This window comes from Diabrotica undecimpunctata, chromosome 9, assembly GCF_040954645.1.
Source record: "Diabrotica undecimpunctata isolate CICGRU chromosome 9, icDiaUnde3, whole genome shotgun sequence".
Taxonomy (NCBI): Eukaryota; Metazoa; Arthropoda; class Insecta; order Coleoptera; family Chrysomelidae; genus Diabrotica; species Diabrotica undecimpunctata.
This window is the reverse complement of record NC_092811.1, coordinates 50,994,666-51,015,728: the sequence shown is the minus strand read 5'-3', so window position 1 is coordinate 51,015,728 and position 21,063 is coordinate 50,994,666. Positions and strand designations below refer to the sequence as shown.

The following is a 21,063-nucleotide window of genomic DNA, read 5'->3' as shown; positions in this document are numbered from 1 at the left end:
TTGACACAGACGAATGATATTTTTGAAAGGCAAATTGGGAACTTTTCAAGATACCCTCTTCCAAAACCTTCCGCAGATAGGCAACCTAATTCAACCAAATTAACATAGGAATTTCAAAATTTTAACGTATGCAAGAAGTAATTATGCAAAATGGCCATATAAGCAACTTTCAATAATCATAAATTGGCTTTTCAAAAGTAAAGCCAAGGCTAACATAATGATTATTAAAAATAATTCTAAAACTTGGGAATAATATTACTTCATACATTTGGAATGTTTTGTTTTAGTCTAAAGCATATTTTGCCATATACTATATAAAATAAAACAACATATTAAACGAGAAAATTATTATTTAATCCATATAACATTTGTTTATAAATGAATTCATATACACTCTGGGCCAAAATTAACCGGCCACCTTGAAAATGGGTAATTTTTAATGTCTTATATCTCCTAAACGTCTGGTAGCAGAAAAGGATCAGTTCATGGATACCTTACAAGAAGAGATCGGAAAAGTGAGACCAACACAAGAAATAATAATAGCAGGGGACCTAAATGGAAGAACAGGGAAACGACAAATTGATATCATGATAGGCCGTTTTGGAGAAGATGTGACAAACGATAATGGAGAAAGACTAATTGACCTGTGCGAACTGAACAATCTGAAAATTACCAACGGCTTTTTCAGACATAAGGACATACATAAATACACGTATGTACAAACAACGAGAAACATCAGATCCATTATCGATTACATAATTGTCAGCAAAAGTAGTACTATCAAAATTAGAGATACACGAGTAAAGAGAGGAGCAAAATGTGGCACTGACCACCGATTAATAATTTCACATATGGGGTTTCCCTACACATTGAACACCCAAACTAGAAGGAAGAAAGAACACGAAGAAGACCAAGTAGAAAATGAACAGAAAGAAGAAGAAATGAAGTTCAACAAATTTACTTCAAGAAGAATCCATAAGGGACCTATACCAGAGAAGACTGGACCAGAAGTTACAGGATTTCGGCTTTAGAAACCTCAAAGAAACGTACGAGCACGTCAAACACAGCATAAAAAAGTCGGAATTAGAAGCTTTGGGGAAACTTGAGAAAAGAAATACCCAACACAAAGTAAAAATAAACAAAGAAACCAAAAAATATATCGAGGAGAAGAAAATTCTATATATGAAAAGTATGAGCACCCAATCCCCAGAAGACACACAGAAGTACAACAGAGAAGTAAAACGAAGAAGGGCAAAAGAATGAAGAATGGGAAGAAACATGTGCACAAATTGAACAATACATAGGAGGAACAAGGAATTCGGAATCCTGGAAAATACTGAAATCTTTAAGGAAGAATAACAACGAAAAGGTCCAAATACAATACATATCAGAAAAAGAGTGGGAGACTACTATAAAGAACTACTCACAGAAAACCGCCCAGATTTCATAGAGACAGACACAGAACAGGAACAACAACAAAATCAGAATGAATAACAGATTGAGATAACATTAATCGAGGTAAAGAATGTCATAAAGACTTTAAAGAACAAAAAATCAGGGGGACCAGTAGGAATCGTTAATGAACTAATTAAGTACGGAACGGACAAACTACACAGAATTATACACGAAATATTCAGTAACACTATATACCTGAACGAAATACCAGATGAATGGTCCAAAGCATATATAACCTCGATACATAAAAAGGGGGATAAGAAGAAATGCGGGAACTACAGAGGCATCAGTGTGATAGCATGTATGGGCAGGTTATATGGAAAAATACTGAAAGAAAAACTGGAAAAATCTACCTCAAATAAAATCGGAGAAGATCAGGCGGGGTTGACGGCAGGAAGATCTTCCATAGACCACATATATACACTCCAACAATTGAAAAAAAAAATGGCAAAAAATAGACCAGTACACATGGCATTCATAGATTTAAATGGCATATGACACGGTCCTCAGAAAACAACTATGGAACACGATGAAGGAAATCGGAATAACTCAGAGGTTAATAGAAGCCGTAAAAAACGTTTACAACAACAACAAGGTAAGAGTTAAAACCGGAAATAAATAGTCCAACGAATTTAAGACCACAAAAGGCTTATTGCAGAGATGCTCTACATCTCCGACACTGTTCAAGATATTCCTCGAACAAATATTAAAACCATGGAAAAGGAAATGTAAGGGATGGGAATACCAATCCGGGACAACTTCTTGTACACATTAAGCTTTGCAGATGACCAGTGGTAACGGCTCAAGATGAAGATCTGTGCTATATGCTCCGAAAATTAGAAAAGGAATACACAAAAAATGGACTGGAAATAAATCTAGAAAAGACCAAATATTTAACAACAGAGCAAGAACCAGTGAGAAACTTAGGAAATAGGCGATAATAGGGAAATTAACGGCACTGACAAATTCAAATATTTAGGATTCATACTCTCAAAAAATGGAACCACCCAGCAAGAGATAACCAGCAGATTAGCACAGACAAGAACATGTATTAAACAAATGAACGGGGTACTGTGGGATAGACAGATTACCAGAAATACAAAGAAGAGAATTTATAACACCTTGGTACGCAGTATAATGACCTATGGAGCAGAGAATTGGGTAATAAATAAACGAAACTTAGGAGATAAAACTAAGAATGGCAGTAGAACAAGACATACTCAGCTACATCAAAGAAAAACGTTTAATTTGGTATGGACATGGGAGAAGAACAGATCATACAAGGTGGATAGCAAAGATTTCGGATTGGAGCCCAATAGGAAGGAGGAAAAGAGGTAGACCCCGAAGATCATGGAGGGATGAAGTGGACGCGGCCATGGAAAGACGAGACCTTAGTGATGGAGACTGGCAGAACAGAAAGGACTGGAGACGTTGGCTTAAAGAAGGAAGGCGGCGAAAGCTGTAAATATCCTTATATAGATAGACGTGTTGTCCGATTTAAGTGATTTTTTTAATATGTTATAGCCTTATTCCTTGACAATATCTTTATAATAATATTGTTGCTAAACAGGTAAATTTTCATTGTATACGGATGTACGAATCAAACTGTGTTTTTTTCTTAAAGTTTGCATCACCATGTGGAATATTCTAGCATTTGTAGAATACTGAAATTAAATCGTAACTATAGCCTCATGCTTTCTCAACATTTTGTTTTTTGATTGATTCGCTTATGTTGGATAATACAAAAGTTACGTGCTTTAACAACTAGACATGTTTTTTATCAATTTTTATCTCCGCGGAAGAGAAAAATAATCTTTTTGAAAAAAATTCATTTTTTACAGTAAAAATCCAATGAATAAAATCTTCGAAGAAAATTCAAATTAACAATATTTTGGAAATCAAAGGCTAATTGAAAAAAAAATTGGGTATCCATAATGGGTGTTGCCGCCTCTAGCCCTTAGGACTTCTTGGAGCCGGTTTGGCAATCCATTCATGATATCCTGGATATCAGATTGGGGGATATTGTGCCACTCCTCTACCGCAGCTGTCTTCAGCTCTTTAAAGTATGCAGGTATGTATCTTGCTCTTACCCGTCTTTTGAGATTGTCCCAGATATGCTCAATTGGGTTAAGATCGGGACTGTGTGATGGCCATGGTAGAACTTGAATCCCAACCTCATTAAGGTACTCACGGGTAGATCTTGCTGTAAGGCAACGTGCATTGTCATGCATTAGTCTGAAGTTATCACCAATGAATGGTGCAAAAGGCATGACATGGTCTTGGAGAACTTCTTGCACATATACTTGGGCATTCACACTGCCTCTACCGAACACAACAAGATCAGTACGCGCTTCGTAATAAATACGTAATACGTAATAAATCATTATTGACCATCCTCGGTAAGCAGCTGACACGTTGGCGTCCATCTGGACTTTTTAGGGCTATTCTGCTCCCATCTGAGAACAGTATATTCTTCCAGTCCGCCATAGTCCAGTTAGCATATTCTCGCGCAAAATGAAGTCTAGTCCTACGGTGTTGTGGGAGCAGTTGTGGTGCGCGAGCTGGACGAAAAGCCCTCAAGTTTATTTCTGACAGTCTTCTTCTAATCGTTTGTCTACTCATACTAACGTTTCTCACCTCAAGAAGAGGCCTACGAGCTTCAGAAGCGGTGCAAAAGCGATTTCTCAATACTTTAGTGACAATGAAGCGGTCATCTCGAACTGAAGTGCATCGTTTTCGGCCTTGACCTGGCCTGCGGTTATACGATCCTGTCTCCCGAAATCGTCTGATGGCATTTTGTACCGTAGTTCTGGGTACATCGAGTATACCAGCAATATGACGTTGACTATAACCAGAATCAGCTAAAGCCACTGCCCTAGCAGCATCAGTTGGAACGAATGGCATTTTTAAAATCACAAACAATAAATAGGTAAGCACTAAAATTTCAACTTAAACAATATTCGCTCACAATGATATAAAATTACAATTTTAATTACAAATTTAATTTTAACTACAAATTGTTCAAGAATTGTTATTAACACAGAAACATATTTGCAACAATGTCGTACAACAACTCTATGTCAAAAATCCTTCGATGACACAAATTTAGGAAACAAACTGTCACAGGTAACGTAAACAAAACAATAATAAAGGTGGTGGGGTTAATTTTGCTGGTTAGTTAAATCGTCTGTATTGATGAAAAACATGGCTAGTTGTTAAACTACCTAACTTTCGTATTGAAGTATATATTCATTTGTATAAGCAAATGAATCAAAAAACAAAATGTTGAGAAAACATGAGGCTATAGTTAGTTTTTAATTTCAATATTTTATAAATGCTAGAATATTCCACAGGGTGGTGCAAACTTTAAGAAAAAAACACAGTTTAATTCTTACACCCGGTATACAATGAAAATTTACCTGTTTAGCAACCATATTATTATAACGATATTGTCAAGGAATAAGGCTATAACATATTAAAAAAATCACTTAAATCGGACAAAAGGTTTAAGAGATCAAAAATTACTCATTTTTAAGGTGGCCGGTTAATTTTGGCTCAGAGTGTAGTTCTAATAGATAAGAATCTTCTGATAAATGTTAGTATTTTTGTTGGTACTTTCTCCTTAATTCAACTATAACTACATTGTCATAAATTGTTTTCCATCAATTCAGTGTTGATTAAAAAGCACTTCTTTCTTCTTTTAACTTGTTTTCAGTACAACATTTTAAAACTGAAAAGAAACAAAACTGTTCATAAACGTCCAGGCACAAGACTTCCATTGATATTCTGAAACAAAGATTACAATAATTAGAAATATTTAGCATGTTATATGAAATATATAAACAAAAAAAAACAATACTTTGTTATTCTACAAAAAAATAGAGAATGTGGTCCAATAAAAAATTTCCAGCTGCATGATGGTTCAAGCCTCAAAATGCATAAATGGCCATTTTAATACCTTTATTAGTGGTCTCGAGATGAGGCTAAGACGCCCACAGAATCCATATTGGAACCACCTACAAGTAGGGGGAAGAAAAGAAAATTAAGTTCCCAACGAAAACGCAAACCGACGCAATATACACCTGGCTGGTCTAAATCGTCAGAAAACTACTTCTCTTCTCCAAAAGAAAATTAATGTAATAAAAAGGAAAAAATAAAGCTGACACTTGCTGGGAAAACACCATTTGAAACATTCTCTTTATTTTTTGACGATATTGTATTCCAGAAGACACTCGAATTCAGCCTGACGTATGCCCGGGACAACAACAGACATGATTTCAAGCTCTCTCCAGCTCAACTGCAGAAGTTTTTGGTATTTTAATCATTACCGGTTACACACTTCCAGCGTGTGATATGTATTGGTCAAAAGACCCAGATAAAGGCGTGAAGCTGGTGAGAAAGTGAGAAATTTGCCAAGATATGTCCATTATTTTTGCTGATGAACGAACGATATTTGCAGTTTGGACTATTTGCTCAAAATATGTCTATAGATGAACAAATGGTTCCTTATTTCGGCCGACCTTCTGCAAAAATGTTTATGTGGGGTAAACCAGTGCGCTTTAGCTTCAAGGTCTGGTGCTTGTGTAGGTCAGAGAGATATCTATACCAATTCATTCCTTATGGTGGCGCAAATCCAGAAAGGCAGAAATCTCAATACACATTAGGGACGCAAGAAGTTTTGCACCTGCTACATGTAATGCAAAACCATTCAGAACATAGAGTTTTCTTCGACAACTTCTTTTTGATTTATGCACTATACCACATTCTAGGTGAAAAACGAATTTTCTTTACTAGCACTGTGAGAGAGAATAGGTTACCAGGATGTCCTCTACAAAGTAGCAAAGTGCTTGAAAAGAAGAACAGGGGTGAGTTTGATCATGCTTTCGACAAAAAGACAGAAGTATCAGTTGCAAGGTGGAATGATAATTCAATTGTGACTGTTACCAGCAACAATGGAATGGTTCATCCAATTGTTACACTTAAGATATAATTGGAAGCTACAAAAGGAAGATTCAATACCTCAGCCCAGTATGATTAACAATTATAACAAACGATATATGGGAGGTGTTGACCTCCTAGATAATTCAGTATCAAATTACAGGATCCGAGTAGGAAGTAAAATGTGGTGGTGACCCTTGTTTATGGACCTTGTGGATTGCACAGTCGTGAATTCTTGGAGAATTTACAACATTGCGAATGGAACGAAAAAAGATTTACAGTAAAACAGCTGTCAGAAGTTTACCTTCTGATTTTCATTATGGCCAGACTTGTCATAATATCGTTCGCGAAGAGGAAGGACGTAGACGACGGTGCAGATCGTGCAAAATTAACTCGGTTTATAGTGCTTTCCATAAAAAATGAGATGCCATAATGACGCTACTGCCATACTACCACACTGCCAAGTAATCATTTTATCTTATATAATTAACTATTGTAGCAATATCTTTAGTCTTTAATTAATAAAACCAAGAAATTTCATTTACACACTATAAAACGTATAACTTTTAATTTACTACATATATTATGAGAAAGTTTCGTTAACGAAACATTATTTTTTTGTATATTGCAATTATTGTTTCTAATTTGAAGTGAAATATTGTTCTTATACCTTTATTTATAAAGTATATAAACTTGAATTGCAAAAAATCTAATTATTTCAATGCTTGGCCATTAATGGGTTCAAGTAATACCCTAAAATTGCTTTTAAATCATTTTAATTATTAAAAGCGCTTGTATCTGATAGACATAGTCATACTTTATTGATTCTTTAAGACAATCAAAATAAATGTATAGGATACGTCACTACAGAATTCAGTATAAAAAACATTAATGAGTATAATACAATATTCACAGAGTAACAAAATTGACAAAACATTCTTCTTCTTCTTTCAGTGCCTATTCGTTCCGAATATTGGCAATCATTCTGGCTATAATTATTTTATTGACTGATGCTTTAAATAGATTCGTTGTTGTTGTGGAGAACCATTTCCTCAGGTTCTTCAACCATGATATTCTCCTTCTCCCAATTCCTCGCTTTCCGAATACTTTACCCTGTAGGATTACCTTCAGTAATCTGTATTTAGTGCTGTTTCTCATTATATGTCCGAGATATTCCAACTTTCTCCTTTTAATGGTATACATCACCTCTCTTTCTTTGCCCACTCTTCGTAATACGGTCTCGTTGGTTATCTTGTCTGTCCATGATATCCTTAGAATTCGCCTGTATAGCCACATCTCGAAGGCTTTAAGTTTTTTCTCCATTGCTTCAGTTAGTGTCCAGGATTCAACTCCGTAATACAATATTGAGAAGATATAACATCGTAGGAGCCTTACTTTTATCTCCAGATTAAGATTGTGGCTTTTAAAGAGTTTGGCCATGTTATTGAATGCACTCCTAGCCTTCTCTATATATATGACAAAACATAAAATATATAAAATAACATTTTTACAAGTAAAATATGAAGCTACTGCAGTTTGTCCTCAAGATATTCATTTATAGAATAATATGCTTTTCTTAAGAGTAAATCTTTCAACATTTTTTTTAATTTAGAGAAAAGTTGTATTTCTTTCAGTTTTTGGCAGATGATTGTATAAGGTCAGTCCCATATATCTGACGCAATTTTGAAATTTGGACGTTCTGTGTTTACGAACTCGTAAAGATTTAGCACTTCTTGTATTGTAATAGTGATTGTCTGAATTTATTGGAAATGTATTGATTTCCTCTTTTACATAAAGTAAAGATTTATAGATATATAGACAGTAGAAAGTTAAAATTTGATGTTTAATAAAAATTGGTTTACAAGATTGTTGATAATCCAAATTAAAAATTTTACGGATAATTTTTTTTGTGTAATGAATACTTTGTTACTATCTACTGTGTTCCTCCACAAAATTCCATTATAGCACATGTGGCTGTAAGCAAGGTATATAAGAAACGTTCATTAATGCCGAGATGGGTAGTGTGTTTTTAATTCTAGATATAGCATAAAAAAGCTTTATTCAATTTCATGTTCACTGAATTCACTTGCTCTGACCATTTGAGATTACAATCAATGAACACACCCAAAAACTTTGTAGAGTTAGTGAAAGATAATATATTGTTTCTATCAAGGATGGTTAAGATATATTCATGGGTAGATGAGTTGTATGAATGAAAATAAATAATTTCCGTCTTTTCAATGTTTAATATTAGTCTGTTGGTATTACACCAATGTATAAAGCAGTCAACAACAGTCTTCATTGTCATTTTTAATTACTCAAGTGTGTGTGCAGAAACTATTAACGAGGTATCATCAGCAAACATTGATATTATAAGTGCTCTTATGTGATCTGGTAGGTCGTTAATAAAAATTAGGAATAATAATGGTCCCAGCATGGATCCCTGATGTACTCCTTTATTTGTCGTGTATGGTTCTGAGCTTGATTCTTTCATTTTAACAACACTCTTCATGTCACTTAAGAAATTTATTATCCATTCTAGAAATGTCACTCTGAAGCCAACGTTATATAATTTATTGCAAATAAATGTTATGTCTAAGCAGTCAAAAGCTCGTGATAGATCAAAAAATAGTCCTGCCACGTGGTTTCTACTATCTAATTCATCATAAATACACTCAAACAAGCTGCATGCAGCCAAGAGTGTTGACTTTTTTATCTAAAGCTGTGTTGGTTTGGAGTTAATAAATTGTATTCTTCTATAAAATTTAACATTCTGTTGTATACAACCTCCTCTATTACTTTGGAAATTATGCTAAGGACAGATACTGGTCTATAATTTGAAATATCATGAGGGTCATTCTTTTTGAAGATTGGAATAACTTTTGCCATTTTATGTATGGATGGAAATTGGCTGGTTGTTATTGAGAGATTAACTAAATGGGTTAAAGGAATCAATATATGATCACTTATCAGTTTTATTATTTTTACAGATATGTTATCAATACCAGTATAATACTAGGCTTATTTTTTAGTTGATCGATTGAATTTTTTATTTGGATTGGAGTTACGGGTAAAAAGAAAAATGTTGTGTGACACATTTTTGAGGTAGTGCAAGAAGAAGGCAACGATGTGCCAAAATGAGTTTGAAGATTGTATTCTGTAATTGTAGCAAAATATGAGGCAAACGAATTAGCAATATCACAAGACTTGGTAATAATTTTATTATCATAATGTAGAATATCAGATCAGACCTGTTCTTTTGCCTACCAGTTTCACTGTTTACTAAATTCCAAATTGTTTTTGGTATATTGTTAAGATTGATTAATTAAGAAGAAATCCCTACTTTAAACATCAACATATGCCTGTAACTTATGGGTTTTTTATCTTTTTTCGATACTTTATTGGCTTATAAATTTACACTAAGTAAAAATACTTTAAGGTCACTGAAGTGCCCCTCGAAAACATTTGATTTATAAAGGTGTGGTTCGATATTTGTCAATATGTAGTCCAATTTTGTAGATGATGTTTTACCCACTTTATCTACGAAAACTCTTGTAGGAACCTCAGATGTGACTCTCAGATTATAATTTACTAAAAACTCATTAAAATATTGCTTATTATTAGACATGACAAGATAATCAATGTTTAGATCCACACAAAAATAAAAATCATGATATAATTTGCTGCATAGCGCCAATATATTGTGTAATTTACACAGAAAATTGTGAACTTCTCCTGATGACGAATGATAAACACTAATAACACAAATTTTCCTATTGGCTATAAACAGGGAAGTCACACAGCACTCACACACCATTTCTTCACTAAAGTTAGAGACTTCTAATGTTTTGAATTTAATATCAGCTTTGATATAGATGATGGATCCTCCATGGATATGGAACTTTCCACAAAAATAAGAGGTGATGTTGTATTCATATGTTGGGGTCATAAATTGAATGTTTTCTTCAGTACACCAATGTTCTGATAGACAAATTATATCAGGTGTTTCTTGCAATGTTAAGACTTCAAGCTTGAGTAACTTATTTGTCAAAGATTGAGCATGTAGATGCAATATTTTTAGACAACTGTCTGGTGATGATAAAAGTAACGTTTCTCTTTAATTTATTTGACTAAAAAAGAGTCTGGTCTATCTTCTCCAGTTGACAGACCTCTATTGTGGTGCTCTCGATCTAAAAATTTTCTTCCTAACTTAAAATTAAATCGTTCAATGCCAATTTTTTTGGCCAAAAAGCAGGATTGTAAATTCCTTCCCTTAAGTCAGGTAGTACACCTATCATAAAACATTGATTATCCCTTCTTTTATGGTCAGTTGGTAACAATTTTACTTTTATATCCTCACAGTTTGTCTTAGTTATTATGAAACTCTTGATGTGGTCCGCATTTACACTATTCAGAACTTTTGAGATGAATAGCCACAATTTTTTGTCTAGTTTTTCGGATTTTCCATGGAAATCCTTGATCACCAATTCCAGTTCCCATTATTTTCTTGCGTCTTTTTGTCACAATCTGATATCCTTCATCATTCATTTTATTCTCTGAACTCCCCGTTGTGATTAAGATTCATTTTTGTGCTTTCCTCATTCTCAACAGTTAAATTTGTAATGTAGTCACATGTTTGGTTTGAATTTCCATTAAATTATGCATTTAATTCATTTGTAGTAATTTTTGAAATGCCCTGTATATTGGAATTCCTTTCAACATGATTGGTGTTTTTATCATTAAATTTTTTATTTGAGTCAGTTTCATTATTTGTTTTGTATTTAGAATTCGTTAACTGGACACTGGCCGACTTATCTTCATTACCTTGAGTTTTTATTAAGCCCTCATTTACAGTTGCGATGTGCTTTTGTGAGATTCTGGTTCTGGTTATTTCTGATTTCAATAAATTTAATTTTTCTAGCAAATGTTCATTATTTGATTTTAATAGATTATTGTTATTTAATAATAAATTGTACTTATCATTTTTTTTCAGCTAGCAGCCTTTTTAACCACTGATTTTCTATAGCTATGGCACTAAATGATTCAATGGGTTGTCCATCACTATTTTGGCAACAAATTACCCGTGAATCTCCTACTTTGAAGAATTTCACTTTATTTGTCACAGCACATGAGATGTGATAACTATTTCCACATACTATACAAACGAGTGTTTTATTAGGCTTAGTTTGACAACATTTAAATGTATTCTCTTCAAAATCTACCTCTTTTACTACAGACAGAGGTGATGGCACGATAAACTCTCCAAAGATTTGGTTGTATTTCAACATGCTGGAGGTCCTTCACACTTTGCTATACCTGTGCTTCAATTTTTAAACGAAACATTTCCGGCTCGTTGGATAGGTAAAAAGTGAGATAAAAAGAATGGTGGATTGGTCTAATAGGTCACTGGATTTAATACCCTTAGACTTCTTCTGATGGGAGTATTTAGAAACAAAAATTTATGCTACTCAACTAGAATCTGTGGATGATTTACGACAAACAATAGACGATGAATGCTGACAATTAAATACAAACATGTTAAGCAATGTCAGAGAAAAATTTCAAAATTTGTAAGTGAATGGCATTCATTTTGAACCGTTATTGTAAAAAGTTTTGGTGGTGAAATGTGAAATGTTCATTCTAAATGTTTGTAATAAAATTTTTACAAAAAATAAATAATTAATTTTTTTTCAATCCAGTTTTCTAGCTTTGTATTTATTTTTCTCATAGACATGGGGGTGAGGGATGTCCTTCCCAGCAAGCTTACACATGTCTCCTTACCTAATGTCTTCCCCTTCAAATATAAATTGACATGTTTTTACGCTTATCCTAAATATTAGAAGTTCAAAAGTTTTTTAAGGATAAGTTACATCTGAAATAGACAGTATTATCTGAAAAACACTGTATAAAATATATATGCATAAGAGACTAAGAAAGAAAATATACCGAATATCAGTTGGTACCCATTTGAAGAAATGAGTACCTTTGCTTTTTATCTTAAGCAAGAGGAAAAAAATATATTTTTTGCATGTTCTGTAACAATAAATCAAAAACCGTAACTACTAGGGATTGTAACATTTTGTAATATAATTAAATATTTGTCAAAGACGTAATATGGCTAAGAGCTATACTGCCCCCCTAACCTAAAACGGTGTATCTCAAGAAAAGACAGCTTTAGGGAACATGCATTTTAGTAAATCCACAAACTTCACTCATTCCTTCCTTTCATTTACATTTTTAAACGTGGTTATAATCAAGTTCAAGTGTATATTTTATAATTATATTGTAGTAGTTTAAAAATTATTGTAGTTATTTATTTTTATGAGATGTCTATTTGGATAAGGATCAGCCTTAACAGTAAAAGACATCTCAAAAATGTAAGGTTAATATTTTCCTAACTTGAAATGTCAATTTGTTTATTCCTTTTTTTTTTGCAAATAAAACCAGAATTATTATTAATAAAAAAATAAACGTATATTTGAAGTTTCAGTACTCAAAACTGAATTTCACTTTTACAAAACTAGAATTCAATCTAATGGGTGTTAAAAACAAGCTCGTATGTCTATACTAATTTCATACTAAATTCGGTTTCTCTCTGTTAGCAGAACAACCTCATACTGTTTTTTCACACTAATTATGTGTGCTATATGCAGTTTTCAGAGTACTACAACTGTATACAAACGGATGCTTATAATCAAGCAGAATGACACATGCTCTAATTTGATACAGATTAGAACTAGTGTCCCAGAATGAAGTGTTCTTGGACCCATTTTCTACATTTTTTATGCCAGAGATACCTCTGAACTAAATATGGATACTATTACTACTAATTTGCTGATAAGAAAAAGCAGCACTTAAAAACTGAACTAAACCATGGAGAATCAAGCTGAATGAAACTAAATCAAAATGTCTGGGTATCACTTTTCAGACAAAGCAAGTGGAAAAGGAGAAGTTTGAATTCATATATTTCCACCTATGATCTTTTACCCATATAAAATGCTACCAAGTAATATAGTCAGAAAAGTGAAACTCTCCAGAAAGCTTAAGCACACTGGTCAAAAAGAAAGGGGAAAGAACCTCTTCCTCACAAGGCCAGCAACCATAAATAAAGTCCAATAAAGATAACTTCACCAAGGGCCTGGGGAAAAGACACTCCCAAGAGGAAACAATGATAAATTTCATACAGATGAATCTTCAATGTGCCAAGGCTGCTTCATATACCATTGACAAAGAATTCACAAATGAAGCCACAGTTGTAGCACAAATCTAGGAACCTTGGGTAGTTAGTAGCTTTAGCTGATTTAGATTCAATCCAGAAAAGTCCAACTAATGTCTCCAAAATACTGTCCCCTTTCAGTGGTTCATGGTGGCGATAAAATAAAAGCCAAATATTACGGCGTTGGAGCACAAATTAGTCCAACTTTTCAAGTCATACCATCCAAACATAACCTAGTCACTGAACAAACTATAACTGCCAATATTTCACTAACTTAGATTTGCCTAGTGGATAGCACCAGATAGGAACAAATGTCAGTTGCATAAAAGATAGTTTTTCATACAGAATAAGGTCAAAATTTCCCAGAATTCAGTTCTGTATAAGAATGCTTATGCAATATTTTAGTATGTAATGGACAATATTCTTCAAGATTCAAAATTAAAAATTTTTAGTTTAGTTATTTTGTTTTATTGATATACTGGTTTGCTCCCATTCCAAAAAAGTATATGTTAATATACAGTATAAAAATTAATATCTGTAATTGTTTACAAACTGAGTGAAATTAAAATCTTAATTATAAATAAAATAAAATCTTAATTGTATATGAAACAAGTTTAAAGAAAACAAAATTAAAATAAACAAAAAAAGTATCAATAACTTGTCAGGCTCTTATTATCAGATTTTTTAATGAAGCCAAGGAGACAACAAATATTTCTAAATTGTTTCTATTTATAATTTTCAGTGTTAGCTCAATGGGTGAGTGCATACCATAATTTGTACTGTGAAAAGGTATATAAAACAGATCAACATATCTGATACTTCTGGAGGGAACATATAAACTAATAGATTGAAGAAGTTCAGGACAACAAATTAAACCATTATTATCAGAGTTATCTCGTTGAGTTTTTAATAAATTCATGTTGAGTGTTTTTAAAGTACCTGTATAATCATGATTAATAATGAGTATGTTTAATTTATATGCACAATATCTTAAAAATTTGTTCTGCAATCTCTCCAATGTAGTAGAATGAACTTGGTATTGTGGAGAATACAATAGATCATATTTGAGTTTAGTTACGACCAAAGCATAATAAACTGTTCTTAAAGCCCAAACAGATAGTCTCAGACAGTTTTGAATGATAAAGCCTTAAGATTTTAATGAATTAATTGTTACATAATTTATATGTTGTTCAAAATGCAACTGTTCATAAAATGTGACTCTTAAGTCTTTTATTGTTTTGACATAAGACAATTAATTATCATTAATTGTATAAGAAGTATCATATTTTTAAAACCTTTATAAAAACTTATATAGCAGCAGTTAGCAACATTTAAATTAAAAATATTATTCTCACACCAAATACTCAACTCATTGATTTTATATTGCAGAAAAAAAGTTACACAAGAAAAAATGGAACAATTTTAAAATAAAGAAATCTTTGGGCAGTGATGATAGTTCATATGATAAGAATTCTGAATTGGAAGAAAGTAGTGGTGACTATGATGATAGTGACAATGCAACTGTAAGTGAGATACATTAAAGAAAATGCATTAAGCTCAACAAGATTAGTGTATTGTTGCATAGTTAGAACTATTTTGGAATATTGTTCAGTTATTTGGTTGCCCTATTTTCAGAACAATTTTGATACCATAGAAAGAGTCCAGCATAAATGTTTAAGATATTGTGCTTACCACAGTACTATTGAAAATCATGACTATTCCCGTATCGAACAACAATTATCTTTAGCCTCACTCAAGAACCATCATGATATGTCAGGAGCTACATTCATATATAAGATAATACATGGATTGATTGTCCAAACATGTTAAGCCAGATTAACTTTATTGTTCCCCATCAAGCTCTATGTTACCGCAATTTTTTTAATATTCCTTCCCACAGAACAAAATGTTCGTGATTTTGATATTTTCAATATAACTGTAACTCAGTTAAAAAGATCTCTTGCTTTGTGATACGTTTATTGTTGAATTTTGTTCTTGTTACATTTTGTTTGGTGTTTTTTAGTATGTAACATTTTTAGTCTTATTTTTTTTAAACTTTTTAATATTGTTTTTATATTGTAAGTAATTTCAAGTTTTGAGTCCTAACTAATTTATATAAATCTAAAATGATCAAAATGTCCAGTAAAATACAAGAGCCAATTCCCCATACAAGAACTGAAAACAAAGTTGAGGTTATGTTAGAAGATGAGCCCAATCGTGTAGAACCAAATAATAGTTTTAACTCTGGTTCAGCTGATATTTTGTGTAATATACCAATTTCACATGGAATAATCTTACCATGAACTACACCAAATGAATTTTATTGTTTATTTGTTTATCACTATGTTATAGATTTACTTATTAGGGAATCAAATAAATACTTGAAACAAAAAATAATTTATGGTATTGTTAATGAAAAAATTACACCATACTATATTGCTGCTGATGGAAAGGAGTTGTCTTCGACTCAGACAATTTGGATGGGTCTAGATAAAAAGTCCTCAGTGTGAGACTAATGAAGCAACAGCTTTTGCTTCAAAAATGTCATTAGTACACAATGGGGAATGAGCAAAAATAGATACGAATATATTTTCCATTTTTTTCATGCTACTGACAATCAGAACTATGACAAAGATGACAAGTTATTACACCAGTATATCCCCAGTAAACAACATAAAAGTTGAGAAAAATTATTGAAACAATGTGCTGCTGGTGGATATACTTATGCAATAAAATTGTATAGAGGAAAAATTAGTCAACCAGGGAATACAAGTGTTGCAACAGATATGGTGTTGCAACTTATGGCACTACTATTAAATAGTGGTAGAACATTGGTGACAAGCAATTTTTACACAAAATTACTTTATCTCAGCAAATAAATGCAGTAAATTCTTATTTAATCGGAACTCTATGTTTCAAAAGGAAATTTAATATCACATGTGGTTTCTGTTATATTAAAAAAGCGTGAAATGCAAGCTGCACAAGACAGAGACAGATGGAAAGAGCTGAGGGAGACCTATGTCCAGCAGTGGAGGCATACAGGTTGATGATGATGATAAAATGAAAGCAATACAGAGCAGTACAAACATAATCATAGATAAGTGGAATGATAAAAGAGATGTATTGTTTTTGAGTAGTAAAGATGCATCAGAAATGTAAGATGTATATACTTCAATAGGCACTGTTAAAAAACCATCCACTATAATAAAATATAACAAAACGAAATCCTGTATTGATGTGTCAGACCAGAAAGAAGCATATGTACCTAAAATTCAGAAACATTTTATTATTTGACAAAAACCAAATATAGTATTATTTTTTTATTTCTATGGAATAAGTCATACCGAAAAATTATTTTTGAGTTGTTAACACAAACACAGCAGTTGTAAACATGCATCTACTTTTCACAGAAGAAAATGTACAGAACTCAGTGAACTAAATGAAGAACTGGTAATGGCATTAGTTCAGTTGGATATGAATGACAACAGACCAGCAGAAAAAGAATTAGACCATTGTCTCACAGACAACAAAACATGACAGATATTCATCATGTTACAGCAACATTGCTATGAAATACAGACATGCACAGGCCATAACAGATGCTAAAATCCACAATGTGCATACCATCTAATGAAGTTAATCTGTATCTATGTCACAAATGATTTTTTCTCTAAAAAAGCACTGTGTCCAAATGTGATGCACATGGTCATGTATGAAGCCAAACATATTTGAGTTTTATACTAGATCTCGTGTACCAAATATGGAAACACAATAAATGCAATTGAAATAAAGATTGATTTTCCTAAAAAATTATTTAATTTAGTCTACATATTTCAATAAAACAATTTTTGAAATACAAAGTATCTGGTCCAACAATAAAATTTTAGTAGGTATATTAACTTAGTGTTGAGTCAGCTAAAGACAGAAAATCATTCATTGTGTAATGTAACTAAGAACAATGTGTTACTAAGGAGTAACTTCATGAAGGAGCATTAAGGGATGCTACTTCTTAACTAGTATGATACATTAAATGAACATCGGACAAACACAAATCTTATAAAAAAACAAACTATTATATTTTCTAGTCTACAGAATTGGGAACTAACAAATTTACAACAGGTAATGAATTGCATTGAACTATTTTCACAATATAGGAATTAAAGAAAAGATGTTTGATGACTAACAATAGAAAAAGTAATAAAATCTATTCATGAGGTATTTAACTCAGATCAAAATTTCTTGGATGAAAATGTTAAATTAGGATATTAGATAATAACAGGATTAATCCCACTTAAATTGGGAAATGCAAAAGACAAGTAGATAAACTAATTATAATTGTATGAAAATATTAGCGTAAGAGGTACAAGAGGCCTAATTAAAGCTCTAGACTCAACTTATATCAACTATAATTTACAAAAAAATCAAATGTATTATCCCGAAATTTCAACAATGGATCAATGTATTGTGTTTTACTTACTATTTAACTTACAGGGGATATTTTTCCACTGAAAACTCTAGTTTTTGTATAGGGCTCATAAAAAAAGACAGCAGCTGTATTTATTGATCTTTAAGGTGCATCTGAGACTATTAGTTCCCATAATTACCGAATTAAGCGATAAATTAATTATTGAAAACCATACCACACTTCCAAAAATTAATGTAGGACCAAGCGTCTATATTCTTTGCTACAACTGTTAATATAATTGTTAAATTGATTACTTACTTCCATTGTTTCATGATAGATTCCTCACTGGATGGAATTGACACTAAACTCGCAAATGAATCTATTTGAAAATGAAAACACTTTTTTTTTAATTAGTGTTATGAAATTAAAATGGCGTAGATCCATGTTCAAATTTAATCCTCTCATTTCATAGTATGAAAAAAACCTCATCCACTCAACGGCTTACCGCTCGCTGCTCGACGCCATCTGTTATCTGTTGTTCGGTGGCCATCCATCTCGTCAAGCATTTCCGATATGCGCACGCATTGTGTCCGTGCCCCAAACAGGTGTGTTCCGTATTTGGAAGGCAAAATTGCAGTAGGACCGTTAACACAGATTTGAGTCTTTGGGTGAAAAAAGACTAAAAAAAAAAGAAAAAATTGAACAATGATTAGTTTAGGGCACCCAACATAACCAAATATTTATATATTAATCAAGGCACCGCGTCACAGTGTTGCCATATTTTAATATGTATATGAATGTTTAAAATATAAAGTTACTTTTACGAAATTATAATTTGTGTTATAAGTATAAAACAGCATTCATAAATATTTTTATTCTACTTTAAATGCAGTTAAACATTGCAAATTAATAATTTAAGTTTAAGTTATAAAATAAATTTAAGTTTAGTTTAATGTAGTGTACTGTTTAGTTTATCTTCATTTTTCATCTTTAATTTAATTTAATTAAAAACTATGAATTTTTATATCATTTCAATGCATTTCTATTATGCATTTTTTAAAATTCATCTTTATGCAATGTGAGAGTATGAAATAACTGAGGATATGGCAACACAGACATCATTAAAGCTTACATTAAATGATAAATTCGTCATTATCATAAGAAGTATTTATATGCTGGACTTAAGAGTACTCAGTTTTTAGTTAGTCAAAGGTTTTGGATACTGCCTTCTAAACAAGCCGTTAATTCAGTATTGTCCAAATGTATTAGATGTTTGAAACAATTTCCCAAAACCTTAGAACCCCCTATCGGTAATTTGCCAAAATTTCGTCTCGGTGCCATTAAACCTTTTTCGATTTATTGATTAGATTATAGTGGACCATTTTCTCGGAACTGTTCATCCAATAAAACCGTTCCCAAATTCGCTGAAGGGTTTTCTTTACACCGAAATGCCCTCCTGATAGACTGGCGTGTAACTGACGAAGTACTTCGGCTATTCTGCTCTTTGGGATCACCAACTGTTTCTCTACTCTGAACCGTCATCATTTCCAGTACTCGTTTTAGCAAGCTATCTTTCATGATAAATGAGTCCCACTGGGCCCAATACGTCTTAACTACTGAGCATAGGTTTGATATTTCTTGCCAAGGTGGTCGACGGTTTTCTTCTTTCCATTTTCGAATTTTTTGTATAACTGAATCTCTCTCTTGTTCTTCCCTTATCTTAGTAGGCGTCCAATCGTCGTTGACCATCGTTGTCCTTGGCACTGCTGCTTCCTTGGATTCCGTTTTGTTGCAGTGGGAACACTCTGCTGGGCATGGCTTTCTGGAAAGGGAATCAACGTTTCTGTGGCTAACTCCGGCCCGGTGCTCAATCTTGAAATCGTATTCTTTGAGTCGTTCGATCCACTTAAGGACGGCATAGTCGGTTCGAATTAAAAACTTCCTTCCAAGAAAGAACTTTACTAAAATATCCAAGAACTCCTTCCTGTCCTAGGATAATGTCCTAATCTAGGATAGCACTCCTCCAATTCCCACATTACTTGCATCTGTATCTAAAATGAACTCTCCTTCTGGCAGTGGATACCCTAAAACTGGTGCTGTGATTAAATTCTTTTTCAAGGTCTCAAAGGCATTTTGGCAGTCTGTAATCCAGCGGTAATCTTTTGCTTCCTCTTTAAGTAGCGTTAATGGCTTAGCGATATCTGCAAACTTCTTAATAAACCTCCGGTAGTAAGTACATAGTCCAAGAAAACTTCTCACTTGATGTTTGTCAGTTGGTTCTGGCCATTCCTTAATGGAATCGATTTTTCCCTTATCCACGGAATTATTTCCCACATTTCCCTTCTTTACTGACTATATGACTCAGATAATTGACTTTACCTTGAAATAGCTGGCACTTCTTGGGGTTTAACATCAATTGGGCAGCTTTAAGTCGATTAAACACGTTTTCTAAATTCTTCAGATGATCTTCAAATGTCTCCCCCAAGACGATTGTCATCTAGATAAACCAGGCATGTTTTCCAAGATAATCCTCTCAAGACATTTTCCATAACCCTCTCAAATGTCGCAGGAGCATTACAGAGTGCAAATGGTATAACGTTGAATTGCCACAATCCAGATCCTGTGGTGAAGGCTGTCTTCTCTTTATCTACTGGGTCCATTTCTACCTGCCAGTATCCAGACTTCAAATCCAAAGTAGAAAACAATTTACTTCCAGCTAATGTGTCCAATGTGTCGTCGATCCTAGGCAGAGGATAACTATCTTTCTTGGTAACGTTGTTTAGCAAACGGTAATCCACACAGAACCTCGTCGTTCCGTCTTTCTTCTTAACCAGGACCACCGGAGAGACCCATGGGCGTTTAAACGGCCAACTTTTTCATCACGTCTTCGGGAGCTGTTGGATAAGCGTATCGTACTGATCTGACAATACCTACCTCATATTCTTGAAGAGCCTCATCTTTATTCTCTCTTCGATTTTTAAGCTGCGACTGATATACATGCTTCAAATGTTCGTGGCCATATAACATATTTAACCTCTTCTTCAGTTGT

The 21,063-nt window shown here is 33.0% G+C and overlaps 1 long non-coding RNA gene across 1 annotated transcript; it reads right to left on the bottom strand.

The window, feature by feature from the left end:
* Window positions 1–332: 332 nt before the first annotated feature.
* LOC140450070 (uncharacterized) lies at window positions 333–18,545 on the bottom strand. Its single transcript, XR_011951947.1, has 2 exons — window positions 18,333–18,545; window positions 333–5,241 (listed from the first exon to the last, which is right to left on the bottom strand). It is a non-coding gene; the product is annotated as an uncharacterized lncRNA (long non-coding RNA).
* Between the last annotated feature and the right edge of the window lie 2,518 nt (window positions 18,546–21,063).